This window comes from Oncorhynchus masou, chromosome 22 (genome assembly GCF_036934945.1).
Source record: "Oncorhynchus masou masou isolate Uvic2021 chromosome 22, UVic_Omas_1.1, whole genome shotgun sequence".
In the NCBI taxonomy this organism is placed as follows: Eukaryota; Metazoa; Chordata; class Actinopteri; order Salmoniformes; family Salmonidae; genus Oncorhynchus; species Oncorhynchus masou.
Window position 1 is genome coordinate 36,484,574 of NC_088233.1, and position 12,106 is coordinate 36,496,679.

The following is a 12,106-nucleotide window of genomic DNA, read 5'->3' on the forward strand; positions in this document are numbered from 1 at the left end:
TGTGCCTTTTGTGGCTTCCGTCTGGCCACTAATATAAAGGCATGATTGGTGGAGTGCTGCAGAGATGGTTGTCCTTTTGGAAGGTTCTCCCATCTCCACAGAGGAACTCTTTAAGCTCAGTCAGCATGACCATCGAGTTCTTGGTCACCTCCCTAACCAAGGCCCTTCTCCCCCGATTGCTCAGTTTGGCCGGGTGGCCAACTCTAGGAAGAATCTTAGTGGTTCCAAACTTCTTCAATTTAAGAATGATGAAGGCCACTGTGTTCTTGGGGACATTCAATGCTGCAGAAATGTTTTGGTACCTTTCCCCAGATCTGTGCCTCGATACAATACTGTCGTGGAGCTCTACGAACAATTCCTTCGACCTCATGGCTTGCTTTTTGCTCTAGAAGAAAAATAAACGCACACTTATTAAGACGAGGTGCTGGCTAGCGGAGTAGAAACTTGAAAATAAAAGAAAGCCGCACACTCTTGGAGCTCAGATGCAAAAATTTTAATACCAACGTTTCGACAGCCAAGCTGTCTTCATCATTGCTTTTTGCTCTAACATGCACTGTCAACTGTGGGATCTTATATAGACAGGTATGTGCCTTTCCAAATCATGTCCAATCAATTGAATTTACTACAGGTGGACTCCAATAAAGTTGTAGAAAAATCCTGGTTTTGCCTTGTCATTATGGGGTATTGTGTTGTTGTTGTTTTGTTGTTGTTTTCACCTTTATTTAACCAGGTAAGTTCAGTTAGTTGAGAACAAGTTCTCATTTACAACTGCGACCTGGCCAAGATTAAGCAAAGCAGTGTGACACAAACAACAACATAGAGTTAGACATGGAATAAACAAGCGTACAGTCAATAACACAATATAAAAAATAAATAAAGTCTATATACAGTGTGTGCAAATGGCGTGAGGAGGTAAGGCAATAAATAGGCCATAGTAGCGAAGTAATTAAAGTTTAGCAAATTAGAGTGGAGTGGAGTGATAGATGGGCAGATGATGATGTGCAAGTAGAAATACTGGTGTGCAAAAGAGAAGAAAAGTAAATAAAAACAATATGGGGATGAGGTAGGTAGATTGGGTGGGCTATTTACAGATGGGCTATGTACAGCTGCAGTGATCGGTTAGCTGCTCAGATAGCTGATGTTTAAAGTTAGTGAGGGAAATATAAGTCTCCAGCTTCAGCGATTTTGTAACGTTCGTCGTTGGGAGAAAGAGAGGAGAACCAATGCGCAGCGTGATAAGTGTTCATAGCTTTTAATGACGTACTAGAACACTGAACACAACAATAAATAACAAATGAACAGTCCCGTAAGGTGAAAGACAAAAACACTGAACAGGAAATAATCACCCACAACTCCAAAGTGAAACCAGGCTACCTAAGTATGGTTCTCAATCAGGGACAATGATTGACAGCCATACCATACCAGGCCAAACACAGAAATCCCAAGTCATAGAAAAAATAACATAGACAACCCACCCAACTCATGCCCTGACCATACTAAAACAAAGACATAACAAAAGAACTAAGGTCAGAACGTGACAGATTTTGCAATTCGTTCCAGTCACTGGCAGCAGAGAACTGAAAGGAAAGGCGGCCAAAGGAGGTGTTGGCTTTGGGGATGATCAGTGAGATATACCTGCTGGAGTGCATGCTACGGGTGGGTGTTGTTATCGTGACCAGTGAGCTGAGATAAGGCAGAGCTTTAACTAGCATAGACTTATAGATGACCTGAAGCCAGTGGGTCTGGCGACGAATATGTAGCGTGGGCCAGCCAACTAGAGCATACAGGTTGCAGTGGTAGGTGGTATATGGGGCTTTGGTGACAAAACAGATGGCACAGTGATAGACTGCATCCAGTTTGCTGAGTAGAGTATTGGAAGCTATTTTGTAAATGACATCGCCGAAGTCGAGGATCGGTAGGATAGTCAGTTTTACGAGGGTGTGTTTGGCGGCGTGAGTGAAGGAGGCTTTGTTGCAAAATAGGAAGCCGATTCTAGATTTAATTTTGGATTGGAGATGTTTAATATGAGTCTGGAACGAGAGTTTACAGTCTAGCCAGATACCTAGGTATTTGTAGATGTCCACATATTCTAAGTCAAAACCGTCCAGAGTAGTGATGCTGGTCGAGCGGGCAGGTGCAGGCAGTGAAAGGTTGAAATGCATGCATTTAGTTTTACTAGCGTTTAAGAACAGTTGGAGGCCACGGAAGGAGTGTTGTATGGCATTAATGTTAATTTAATCCATTTTAGAATAAGGGTGTAACGTACCAAAATGTGGAAAAGGTCAAGGGGTCTGAATACTTTCCGAATGCACAGTAAATGAGGGATGCAAAGTATATTGAAAGCAGGTGTGTGTGTCTCAGTCACCAGATCTCAACCCAATTGAACACTTATGGGAGATTCTGGAGCAGCGGTTAGGGATGTGTTATGGTAGGCCTAGGGATGTGTTATGGTAGGCCTAGGGATGTGTTATGGTAGGCCTAGGGATGTGTTATGGTAGGCCTAGGGATGTGTTATGGTAGGCCTAGGGATGTGTGTTATGGTAGGCCTAGGGATGTGTTATGGTAGGCCTAGGGATGTGTTATGGTAGGCCTAGGGATGTGTTATGGTAGGCCTAGGGATGTGTGTTATGGTAGGCCTAGGGATGTGTTATGGTAGGCCTAGGGATGTGTTATGGTAGGCCTAGGGATGTGTTATGGTAGGCCTAGGGATGTGTTATGGTAGGCCTAGGATGTGTTATGGTAGGCCTAGGGATGTGTTATGGTAGGCTTAGGGATGTGTTATGGTAGGCCTAGGGATGTGTTATGGTAGGCCTAGGGATGTGTTATGGTAGGCCTAGGGATGTGTTATGGTAGGCCTAGGGATGTGTTATGGTAGGCCTAGGGATGTGTTATGGTAGGCCTAGGGGATGTGTAGGGTTATGGTAGGCCTAGGGATGTGTTATGGTAGGCTTAGGGATGTGTTATGGTAGGCCTAGGGATGTGTTATGGTAGGCCTAGGGATGTGTGTTATGGTAGGCCTAGGGATGTGTTATGGTAGGCCTAGGGATGTGTTATGGTAGGGTAAAGGATGTGTTATGGTAGGCCTAGGGATGTGTTATGGTAGGCCTAGGGATGTGTGTTATGGTAGGCCTAGGGATGTGTTATGGTAGGCCTAGGGATGTGTTATGGTAGGCCTAGGGATGTGTTATGGTAGGCCTAGGGATGTGTTATGGTAGGGTAAAGGTTTGTGTTATGGTAGGGGATGTGTGTTATGGTAGGCCTAGGGATGTGTGTTATGGTAGGCCTAGGGAGGGATGTGTTATGGTAGGCCTAGGGATGTGTTATGGTAGGCCTAGGGATGTGTGTTATGGTAGGCCTAAGGGATGTGTTATGGTAGGCCTAGGGATGTGTTATGGTAGGCCTAGGGATGTGTTATGGTAGGCCTAGGGATGTGTTATGGTAGGCCTAGGGATGTGTTATGGTAGGCCTAGGGATGTGTTATGGTAGGCCTAGGGATGTAGGCCTAGGGATGTGTATGGTAGGCCTAGGGATGTGTTATGGTAGGCCTAGGGATGTGTTATGGTAGGCCTAGGGATGTGTTATGGTAGGCCTAGGGATGTGTTATGGTAGGCCTAGGGATGTGTTATGGTAGGCCTAGGGATGTGTTATGGTAGGCCTAGGGATGTGTTATGGTAGGCCTAGGGATGTTATGGTAGGCCTAGGGATGTGTTATGGTAGGCCTAGGATGTGTTATGGTAGGCCTAGGGATGTGTTATGGTAGGCCTAGGGATGTGTTATGGTAGGCCTAGGGATGTGTTATGGTAGGCCTAGGGATGTGTTATGGTAGGCCTAGGGATGTGTTATGGTAGGCCTAGGGATGTGTTATGGTAGGCCTAGGGATGTTATGTTAGGGATGTGTTATGGTAGGCTTAGGGATGTGTTATGGTAGGCCTAGGGATGTGTTATGGTAGGCCTAGGGATGTGTTATGGTAGGCCTAGGGATGTGTTATGGTAGGCCTAGGGATGTGTTATGGTAGGCCTAGGGATGTGTTATGGTAGGCCTAGGGATGTGTTATGGTAGGCCTAGGGATGTGTGTTATGGTAGGCCTAGGGATGTGTTATGGTAGGCTTAGGGATGTGTTATGGTAGGCCTAGGTTTGTGTTATGGTAGGCCTAGGGATGTGTTATGGTAGGTAAAGGATTTGTGTTATGGTAGGCCTAGGGATGTGTTATGGTAGGGTAAAGGTTTGTGTTATGGTAGGCCTAGGGATGTGTGTTATGGTAGGCCTAGGGATGTGTTATTATAGGGATGTGTGTTATGGTAGGCCTAGGGATGTGTGTTATGGTAGGGTAAAGGTTTGTGTTATGGTAGGCCTAGGGATGTGTGATGGTAGGGTAAAGGTTTGTGTTATGGTAGGCCTAGGGATGTGTGTTATGGTGTAGGGATGTGTTATGGTAGGCCTAGGGATGTGTTATGGTAGGCCTAGGGATGTGTTATGGTAGGCCTAGGGATGTGTTATGGTAGGCCTAGGGATGTGTTATGGTAGGCCTAGGGATGTGTGTGGTAGGCCTAGGGATGTGTTATGGTAGGCCTAGGGATGTGTTATGGTAGGCCTAGGGATGTGTTATGGTAGGCCTAGGGATGTGTGTTATGGTAGGGTAAAGGTTTGTGTTATGGTAGGCCTAGGGATGTGTGTTATGGTAGGCCTAGGGATGTGTGTTATGGTAGGCCTAGGGATGTGTGTTATGGTAGGCCTAGGGATGTGTTATGGTAGGCCTAGGGATGTGTTATGGTAGGCCTAGGGATGTGTTATGGTAGGCCTAGGGATGTGTGTTATGGTAGGCCTAGGGATGTGTTATGGTAGGCCTAGGGATGTGTTATGGTAGGCCTAGGGATGTGTTATGGTAGGCCTAGGGATGTGTTATGGTAGGCCTAGGGATGTGTTATGGTAGGCCTAGGGATGTGTGTTATGGTAGGGTAAAGGTTTGTGTTATGGTAGGCCTAGGGATGTGTTATGGTAGGCCTAGGGATGTGTGTTATGGTAGGCCTAGGGATGTGTTATGGTAGGCCTAGGGATGTGTTATGGTAGGCCTAGGGATGTGTTATGGTAGGCCTAGGGATGTGTTATGGTAGGGTAAAGGTTTGTGTTATGGTAGGCCTAGGGATGTGTGTTATGGTAGGGTAAAGGTTTGTGTTATGGTAGGCCTAGGGATGTGTGTTATGGTAGGCCTAGGGATGTGTGTTATGGTAGGCCTAGGGATGTGTGTTATGGTAGGCCTAGGGATGTGTGTTATGGTAGGGTAAAGGTTTGTGTTATGGTAGGCCTAGGGATGTGTGTTATGGTAGGGTAAAGGTTTGTGTTATGGTAGGCCTAGGGATGTGTGTTATGGTAGGCCTAGGGATGTGTGTTATGGTAGGCCTAGGGATGTGTGTTATGGTAGGCCTAGGGATGTGTGTTATGGTAGGCCTAGGGATGTGTGTTATGGTAGGCCTAGGGATGTGTGTTATGGTAGGCCTAGGGATGTGTTATGGTAGGGTAAAGGTTTGTGTTATGGTAGGCCTAGGGATGTGTTATGGTAGGGTAAAGGTTTGTGTTATGGTAGGCCTAGGGATGTGTGTTATGGTAGGGTAAAGGTTTGTGTTATGGTAGGCCTAGGGATGTGTGTTATGGTAGGGTAAAGGTTTGTGTTATGGTAGGCCTAGGGATGTGTGTTATGGTAGGGTAAAGGTTTGTGTTATGGTAGGCCTAGGGATGTGTGTTATGGTAGGGTAAAGGTTTGTGTTATGGTAGGCCTAGGGATGTGTTATGGTAGGCCTAGGGATGTGTTATGGTAGGCCTAGGGATGTGTTATGGTAGGCCTAGGGATGTGTTATGGTAGGCTTAAGGATGTGTTATGGTAGGCCTAGGGATGTGTTATGGTAGGCTTAAGGATGTGTTATGGTAGGCCTAGGGATGTGTTATGGTAGGCCTAGGGATATGTTATGGTAGGCCTAGGGATGTGTTATGGTAGGCCTAGGGATGTGTTATGGTAGGGATTTCCACCACCATCAACAAAACACCAGATGATGAAATTGTATCATGGAAGAATGGTGTCTCTTCCCTCCAATAGTGTTGCAGACACTTATAGAAGCTATGCCAAGGTGAATTGTAGCTGTTCTGGTGGCTCGTGGAGGCCTAACACCCTATTAAGACACCTTATGTTGGTGTTTCCTTTATTTTGGCAGGTACCTGTATGTTCAATGAAATTGATAGCCACTCCTAAAAGAGCTCATACTGACAGAGCAAACTCAAAGCCCTAGCAATGTGTCTCATTACGGTTAAAACAGGACCAAAGGAGCTCACCGCGCTTCACTGTTAGTGCCTCTGACAGCTCATAAAAGAGTACACATTCCAATTTAACCAAATTGACAGGCTGTCAGAGGGGGAAAATAATAGAAGACAAGATATCACAATTTAAAATTAGAAAAACATATAGACTTTAAAGGGAGCGCCCTACAGAAAGACTGAGCTGCACTTTTCTCAAAAATAATATTTTTCTTTTGATGAAAATGTGTACACACACACACGCACGCACGCACGCACACACACACACACACACACACACACACACACACACACACACACACACACACACACACACACACACACACACACACACACTCATATGCATCACAGACATAGAGCAGCCGTCTTTGTGAGAGGCAGTTGAAGATCCCTGTCAATCAAACAGGAATCTGATATGATATCTGTCACAGAAGCGTACACATTCAAGACAATATAGCGGGGCGGGGCAGATAAATACAACACGGCTTCTATCTAAAGGACAAAGACAGACTCAGAGCCTCCCTCTTAATAAGATGAGAGCAATAATATCCATGTCAGCGAAAGGCAAGGCAATACAATCCAAGTCCAAAATCCAAGGCAATAAAAGATAAATGATACAGATAACAGCCATTTTTAATCAGGCCATTTGGGATGTGACTAATATCTACACTCTTAGATAAAAAGGTCCCAAAGGGTTCTTCGCCTGTCCCCACCATACACAGGTTCACAGAATGGAGAAACAACAACTAATACAACAAGGCTCTTAGAAAAAAAAGTGATATCAAGAACCTGGAACTAAAAGGGTTCTATCCAGAACCAAAACAGGTTCTTCAAAGGGTTCTCCTATAGGGACATCCAAATAACGCTTTTTGGTTCTAGATAGCACCTTTTTCTTCTAAGAATGTAAAGAACCTTGTGATATGACAGTGTTGCTCCATTTTGTAAACCTGTGTATTTCCTGCCTGTAATATATAAACATATAGCCCTTTACTGCAGTCAAATGACCTTGTGGCCTCAAGGGTGGAATGTTATTCATATTTTTCTGAATTTCATAATGAATCAATATAAGATTTTTTTTAATGCAGAAAATCTGGTGTTTTTATGTCAAACAGTGTTGTTATATTTCAGTCTTCTGTGATGTATGTAAAGTGTAATATTGGGATACAAACTCAACATGTAATACATTTAAACTCTGTTTCTGACATGGAACAGGTGTCTTCTTTTACGAAAGCCCATAACCATGTGTGTGAGGTGTATACTTTGGTTTCACAGTAGTATTGTTTAAGGCAACTAAGTAACATTATGTGACCCTGATTTAGCCCACTGCAGTATTAACAATGACCAGATGTTTATTTATAGATGTAAATTGTCTTTTGTGTTTCAAATTCCACTATTTTTATGAGATGTCTTTGTCTTCAAATATACTGTTGGGAGTGGAAGTGACCTTGTGCATTTGTTTGTGTGTGTGTGTGTGTGTGTGTGTGTGTGTGTGTGTGTGTGTGTGTGTGTGTGTGTGTGTGTGTGTGTGTGTGTGTGTGTGTGTGTGTGTGTGTGTGTGTGTGTGTGTGTGTGTGTGTGTGTGTGTGTGTGTGTGTGTGTGTGTGTGCATATGTAAGTGATTGCCAACGTGTGCGCTCGTGTGTCTGTGTGTGCGGGGTTGTAGGTTGGTTCCACCTTAGTGAGTCAGAGACCACTATGATGACACACCAAATGAGTTTGATGGATTATTTTTGTCTTCTTCTGATGCCTCTTAAGGGGAAAGTCATCCAAATGTTACTGAAAGTAATCCGATTACGCTACTGCGTTTAGGCATTCCAAAAGTCATGTTACTGATTTACATGTTGGACAGGTAACTAGTTACTGTGACAGATTACATTTAGATAGTAACCTACCCAACTCTGTGTGTGTGTGTGTGTGTGTGTGTGTGTGTGTGTGTGTGTGTGTGTGTGTGTGTGTGTGTGTGTGTGTGTGTGTGTGTGTGTGTGTGTGTGTGTGTGTGTGTGTGTGTGTGTGTGTGTGTGTGTGTGTGTGTGTGTGTGTGTGTGTGTGTGGCCCGCTGAATTGTGAATTTATAAGAATCCCTAATTTCTCTAATTAGGTGTGCCCAGCACTGCAGGGAACCCAGGGATAAATAATATACCTGTGTCATGGAGTCAGCGACTGTAACCTTTTTCTAGATGTTTAAGGCGTCACTTTCAATGAAGCCGCACCTCCATCACTTAGTGTGGTGCGAAGGTGGAGGAGAGGGAGAGGGAAGGAGAGAATGAGAGACGCGTGCTGATCTCCAGAAGGTCAAACCCAGAGATCATGCTTCCTTGCACTCTCCTTGTCATCGAAACCCTGCAATGAAGTGAGGGAAACAAGGAAAACGGGAGAAAAAAGAGAAAACATCACACTTGCACACAAATCAGATGTAGGAGAGATGGAACATGGCAGGTTCCTAATGGGACCTGAATTTTAAAACTAAATGCAATATTTAGTCAATTCAATTTAAAATCATGAAATACAAGTTCAATTTATGAATTCAATTATTCAATTTGTGCATTTCAAATTCAATATCCTAATACAAATAAAAAATTATGGAATTCAACTACAATTTCTGTTGGCACTGAAATCGCTCCATATTTGTGACTTTGGGGATGATGGAAAAATTTAATGAGGGCCTCTTGTTAGCAGCCCTGAGAGAAGAAAAGACCATGTTCATTGTAGGTTCTCAGAAAAAGTGCAGTGGGGGTAGGAATCATCTTATACAACTATATACAGTACCAGTCAAAAGTTTGGACACATTCAAGGTTTTTTCTTTATTTTTACTATTTTCTACATTGTAGAATAATAGTGAAGACATCAAAACTATGAAATAACACATATGGAATCATGTAGTAACCAAAGTGTTAAAAGTGTTAAACAAATACAAATATATTTGAGATTTGAGAATCTTCAAAGTAGTCACCCATTGCCTTGATGACAGCTTTGCACACTCTTAGCATTTTCTCAACCAGCTTCATGAGGTAGTCACCTGGAATGCATTACAATTAACAGCTGTGCCTTGTTAAAAGTTCATTTGTGGAATTTCTTTCCTTCTTAATGCGTTTGAGCCAATCAGTTGTGTTGTGACAAGGTAGGGGTGGTATACAGAAGATAGCCCTATTTGTTAAAAGTCCACATTATGGCAAGAACAACTCAAATAAGCAAGGAGAAACGCCAGTCCATCATTTAAGACATGAAGGTCAATCAATCCAGAAAATGTCAAAAACTTTTAACATTTCTTCAAGTGCAGTGGCAAAAACCATCAAGCGCTATGATGAAACTGTCTCTCATTACTGCTGCTGCAGTTCATTAGAGTTACCAGCCTCAGAAATTGCAGCCCAAATAAATGCCCAAGGAGTTCAAGTAACAGACACATCTCAACATCAACTGTTCAGAGGAGACTGTGTGAATCGAGCCTTCATGGTCGAATTGCTTCAAATATATCATTACTAAAGGACACCAATAATAAGAAGAGACTTGCTTGGGCCAAGAAACACGAGCTATGGACATTAAAACAGTGGAAATCTGCAATCCTCCATACAATGTAGAAAATAGTGAAAATAAAGAAAAACTCTGGAATGAGTAGGTGTGTCCAAACTTTTGACTGTATTTCAATGATGAAATGTAAAGACATGGAGGACTAAGGTCGCAACAACAGGAGTGACTGGATGGTCTGGAATTTGGCTCTGCAAAGCCTGAGACTGAAGAAAAGTACAGAAATGTATGCAAATAAGGCACACAGACATGCAAAACAAAAGTTCTTCCACATTTCTCAGACACCCCACACCACTCAAATAGGGAGCCTTGAAAGACATCGGAATGTTTCACCACCTGTAACTATTGTAATCACAAAAGCAACAAAAGAAACCTCAAATAAATGACATTCCTAGCAACCTGACACAACAAACGGATATAAAGGTGCCTGGCCTGTCTGGAAGAACAAGCAGTTTGTTGTTACTTGTCATGTCATCATGCATTAAACTACTGACATTACATTTGATCAAGCACATGACAGTACCTTTGCTGTTGCCCTCTAACAAATAAAGGATCACCATCTCAGTGTTGTCAGTCACTAAGTTAAATAAATATGATCTGTGTTGGATAGATCAATAGTTTGGATTGAGTTATTTCATGATCTATGCATAAACGTTATGCAACCTTTAATTGGTGTCCTCTCCTCATAGACGGAGAAGGGAAACCTTTCCTCAAAACAGTGGAACCTCTGTGCCATTTCTGCTCTCCCACAGTAAGTGGTGTAGAAGACCCACAAGAGGTTGTTTCATAGAGAGGCCAATATTGCCCTCTCTTACTATATCCCCCTCCCCTGGAATGGAGGGAGGCGAGGATGCAGCTCTTACTTGTTTGCACGCTACACTATCATATCTCTTGCCCTAGGGTAACCGTGGCCTGCGGAGCCGTAGAATTGCTACTGTATCTCAGTGTTATCTGGCGCAGGTTACACATCCCTTGTCCATGGAAGCTGAACTAGCACCTCTCTCACCTGCCTGTTATCTGTGATGGATCCTGTTATCTCCTGCCGTTATCACTGGCTCAGTAGAGGACTGGGGAACACCACGTCTGCAGCTCAGATCACCCTGGCATCCTACCCCACTTGGCACAGACGTCAATTCAAGGTCTAGTCCACGTTGGTGTGTGCCCAGTGGGGCATAGCCTGTTTCCATACACGAACAGATAACATGCAGTGGTATTGTACAGCAGATGCATGGGTTGCATCCTGCTCAACTGGTTGTGGATTGTACTACAGAGATGCAGGAGGGAAGTACATCTACAGTCACCTCCAAAGTTATTGGCACGCTCGATAAAGGTTAGCAAAAAAGTAAAATAATACAAATACTGAGCTATTTTGCATGCTCATCATTTTTTGAAAATGTGATTATTTTGTACTAATGCAATTGCTCAGAGAAAGAGATGTTGTGTAGCAAGTCATTAAAATAAATCTAAAAAAGACAAGGGTCAAAATTATTGGTACCCCTGTTTTCAGTATTCCAGCACCCTCCTCTTGCAAGGATAACGACACCAAGCCTTTTTCTAAAATGTTTAATGAGATTGGATAACACATTGGGAGGGATCATGACCATTCCTCCATACAGAATCTTTCCAGATCCTTGATATCCTTTGACTGTGCTCTTTAATTCAAACCACAGATGTATAATGGGGTTCAAGTGTGGAGACTGAGATGGACAGAACCTTGTTGCCTCTGCCAGGAGGCTGACACTTGGTTGAAAATGGCTCTTCCAGCAAGACAATAGCCCCAAGCACTCATCAACATTTTGCAATGGACATGTCAGTCTCCGGACAAGAACCCCATTGAAAACCGATGGTTTGAATTGAAGAGGGCAATCCATGAACCCTCCCCGAACCCAGACGACACTGAGCCAATTGTGCGCCGCCTCATGGGTCTCCCAGTCACAGCCGGCTGTGACACAGCCTGGGATGAAACCCAGGTCTGTAGTGACGCCTCAAGCACTGCGATGCAAGGGCCTTAGACCGCTACGCCACTCGGGAGAACATCAGATGCATTTCAGACACCTCAAACCATACTTCCTTTTGATTTATTTTTGACTGTCTGTTTTACCATGTATGAATGTGTTATTCAATGTGTTTCTATTGGCTAATACTTTTTTTAATGTTTAGTTTTTGATACCTACAGAATCCTAAAATTCATAATATAATATCTAAATGATTCATGGTATGACCATCTTAAAACCATTCCATATGTTATCTTAGTAGATCCCCCTCCCTCGTGGTAGACT